This window comes from Ictidomys tridecemlineatus, chromosome 5 (genome assembly GCF_052094955.1).
Source record: "Ictidomys tridecemlineatus isolate mIctTri1 chromosome 5, mIctTri1.hap1, whole genome shotgun sequence".
In the NCBI taxonomy this organism is placed as follows: Eukaryota; Metazoa; Chordata; class Mammalia; order Rodentia; family Sciuridae; genus Ictidomys; species Ictidomys tridecemlineatus.
The window spans coordinates 136973397-136977708 of NC_135481.1; the positions used below are offsets into that span (position 1 = coordinate 136973397).

The following is a 4312-nucleotide window of genomic DNA, read 5'->3' on the forward strand; positions in this document are numbered from 1 at the left end:
GAAGCATCATATAAATAAGGGCCAACATATATTGGGCATCTCTGTGCTAGGCACAGAGCTAAGCCTTTTATAGCTGCTCCACTAGTGATTCTCAATATATCATTGTTTGGGAACTTGTTAAAAATACAAATCTTTGGTTCCCACCCAGATTCAATCCATCAAAATCTCTGGGAGAGGGGCCCACCATGCAGTGTTTTAACAAGCCCTCCGGATGAATCTGATGCACACACAAGCTTGAGAACCACTACCTCATGCAACTAGATCCTTATAACTATGTCATAGCAAGACACTCATTATCCCCACTTTAGGGATGAGGAGGCCATGCCAGGTGAATAGGTAACTTGCTCAAAGTCCAATGGGTACTGGAGACAGGTTGCATTGGTCCTTGAGAGCCAATTGTCAACTCTGAATTTAGAGATATCACACTGGTGGCTCAAAACTGGCCATAGTGGAAATATTTACACTGTGGAAATTGGCAAATGCTATGAATAAGGACTGAAAACCCACCCAGAGAGCCAGGTGTTAAACATTCACCAGCAAACCACTGTTCTGGTCATTCAGTTGATAGGTGGTTGGTAGAACTGGGTCTTGAAGCTGGACAGCCTGGCTCCAGAGTGCATTCTCTTAATGACTCAGTTAACTTATTCAGGAAGTCTGGGAAGACAAGTTGGGGCCATAATGTAGACATCTATTCTGTATGAACTGGAATTTTCAGTGTTTTGAACAGATAGGGGATGTTAGTATGTTTAGGCTGGGGAATTAAATTGTCAGTTGTCACTTTTTATTTTGTAAATATGGTAGAAAAATGAGCTAGGGGTGGGTTTTAAGGAGAGTCAGAATGGTTCACTTCATCCAGAAGGTCTGCACAGCCAGTGGGCTGCCCATTTGCAGAAAAGGCCATGAAGCACTGCAGAGCAGATGGCTCATGCCTCACAAAGTCTCCCTATTCTTCAAGAGAAAGGTCCCTTGTGCCCTACTCTAACCATCTACCACAATGTGTACTGACTGGGCTTAATGTGCTGGCTGCTGATTAGAAGTGTCCCAAGAGTCCCTGGTCCAGGCCAGAATTCACTGTGCTGTGTAATAGAGTGCTCACTACTTACCCATACTCATTCCTTGGAGAATCTGGAGATTTTTCAAGCCTCCTTTACATTGAGGCAGCCATGGGCTTCATGGGAAAGTTGACCCATCTCTGGTCTCAGAGGGCGAATCCTGCCTGGACATAAACCAGTGGTTCTCAAATCCTTTGTTCTCAGGACACTCTTAAAAACCAAAGTCCCAGGTTGGGGAAGTGGTAGAGTGCTTGCCTAGCATGAGCAAGGTTCTGGGTGCCATTCCAAGTACTGCAAAACAAACAAACATACAAACAAATATTGAAGTCCCCTTGATCCTTTTGTGGTTCATAAATATGATCATGTTTTTTTTTTTTTACACCATCCTGTGAGATGTGCCTCTCTCAAACCTTGTTACAATGTGGGCATATTATCCACCTGATGTGAAGAAAAAATTGAACTCTCCCCAAAAGGCCTTTGCTTGTTTTGTATCACATTAACCAATATTACTATATCAGAAATTAAATCTAAGTATTAAAAAATTTATTAGTTAATTGAAAAATAAGACCAGCCCCATTATATGCTAAATTAAAGAACTTATTTTTATAAGAGATTTTCTAACACAAAAAATCTTGTGAGAATATCCAGTTGTAAAGGAGAGGATAGCCCTTTTAACAACCTCTTCAGAAAATTGTCGATATGATAAAACTCAACCAGTGGTAGCTTCTTTTTTTCCTTTTTCTTTTTTGGCAGTGCTGGTCATGGAAGGCTTATGCATGCTGTACAAGTGCTCGATCACTAAGCTACATTCCCAGCCCTGGAGTTTCTTCAAAGTTAGTTGCAATTTGATGTCTGAAATGATATCTTTTCTATAACCTGAGACATTAAAATCCGTTGATGTGGATGGATTTTCTATTGCACTTTGAATGGATTTACTATCCATTGTGATCATTTGAAAAATATTGATTCGATAAGCATGCACATCTTTCAAATGCTGATCCATTTTATTATACAACACACAAAGGATCATGTTTATTAATGTCACCACCAAAAACCTTTATTGGGAAGCTGTGAAGGTACAAGAAGCTATCACATGTAAGTTTTCCAAAATTCAAATTTTTGTTCAAAAGCTTTAATTTTCTTATTGGCCACAAACACTGTCAGTTTTTTCCCTTGAAATGATAGGTTCACTTTGTTTATTGTTTAAGAAAATTTCTATTAAATATCCAAATGTGGATAACAACTTTTGGTCAATTGTGTGTGTGTGTGTGTGTGTGTGTGTGTGTAAAATGATGCTCTCTGGTAAAAGCAGCTAGTTTAGCTTGCAATTCAAACTGTAGAAGTGCTTTGTTTTTAGCTAACCATTAAACTTTATGCAGCAGATGCACTTTGTGATCTCAAGCTTTATGCATGCTTTTCATTTCCTCACACAGGATCATCTTCTTTAGCTTTTGCTTATGTGTGGCAATGTCACACACAATAAGGAGTGCAATCTGCCATTGTCTGAATGCTAAGCCCTAAGCAGTTTAACCTCCATTGATTGCTTTTGCACCATCAAACATCATTATTCCAGATAAACCATAAGATTCCAAAAAGTCTTCAACACTTTACATAATTCAGCATCACTTGTGTTTATAGTTAAGTGCTCACAGAAAAGAAGAGCTTTTTTGATGATTAGTTAGTGCTGATATGGGACTGCTCTAGTTTGTATCTAGGATGTTTCCCCAAAGGTCCATGTGCCAAAGGCTTGGTCCCCAGTATGTGCGACTGTTAGGAGATGGTGGAACCTGTAAGAGGTGGAACCTAGTGGGAGGTCTGCAGGGAACTGGAAACACATCATTGAAGGGAATAGGGGGACCCACACCCTTACTCTTCTCTCTTTCATTTCCTGGCCATGATATGAGCAGCTTTGCTCAATCACATGTCTTGCCATGATGTGCTTGCCCCAACTCCCAGGAAAGCAGTGGATCCACCAGATCTTGGACTGGGAGCTCCAGAACTGTAAGCCAAAATAAACCATTGCTCTTTAGAAAGTATTTATTTCAGGTATTTTGTTAATGTAACAGAAAGTTGGCTAACATAGGGACAAGTACAAGCAAAGCAGCTGATCCAGAGACATCCATCCATTTATAAGGAAAAGTACTATTCTTCCAGTGAGAGATTATCTCAGTCTTCATGTTTGCAGCTCAATCTTTAAAAAAAAAATATTTATTTTTTTAGTTGTAGTTGGACCTTCATTGAATACTTTCATTTTATTTATTTATTTTTATGTGGTGCTGAGGTTCGAACCCAGGGCTATACACGTGTGAGGCGAGCGCTGTACCGCTGAACCACAACCCCAGCTCCTGCAGCTCAATCTTTAATTTGACAAATTGCTTTAATTTGACAAATTTAACATTGTGAAGTGACAGTGCTGTTATTATTATTATTATTTTTTTACTGAGTTTTGGTTCAGCTGGCATTCAGCAGTATCAACAATATAAGATTTTATTAGTCTCTCTGCTACTGCAGTTTGATTACTTACTCTGTAAAATGCTCTGTGACTTTTTATTTCTAGCTTGAAAAGAAATAAAAATTAAAAAGAAACTATTTTTGACTTTTTAAAAGCTTATAACATTTATGGTTAAAACATTTAATTCCTTTTTCTTTAAATCGGTCTGAAAATGATCCTCTAACTTAAATGGCCCATTAGGTGTGGTGCATAAAGTAAGGTGCTTAGGGTACAAGATTTAAGGAAGCACTCACTCTGCTGACCATGCATTTACACAAAGCTTAGAATGATTTCCCATTAAATTTTGTGCCCTACTGCTGTAGCTGCCTCCCTAGGCTGGGCCCTTGGCACCATGGTGCTCTTCAGAAATATTCTAATGCATAAGACAAAACAAGGTGATACTTATTAAGTTGAGGGTGGATTGCTTGCATTATATTTTTACTTTTTTTCAGTTTGTCCCAATTTATTCAGAGTAGCTTCATCTTTTCCATAAGTCAGAAAACTCTGTGATATATCGTTTTCACTTTTCCAGTATCTTTGGATTTAGGTGGTTTGGTGATAGATCGAGAAAATGTCTTCTAATCATTGTTTTTAAGTTAACAATTTATAATAAATAAGTAAATGAATAAATAAATATATGTTAAATATAAAATTTCAGAATAAAATATTAAAATTTGGGGGTATAGATATAATTTAAAAATCCAGAAAAGCTTTTAAACATTTAAGAAATAATATTTCGGGTGCTGGGGTTGTGGCTCGGTGGTAGAGT

General features: G+C 38.0%; 1 pseudogene; it reads left to right on the top strand.

The window, feature by feature from the left end:
- The first annotated feature begins 1387 nt into the window (after positions 1 to 1387).
- On the top strand, positions 1388 to 1496 carry LOC120887091 (small nucleolar RNA U13; annotated as a pseudogene).
- Positions 1497 to 4312: the final 2816 nt, after the last annotated feature.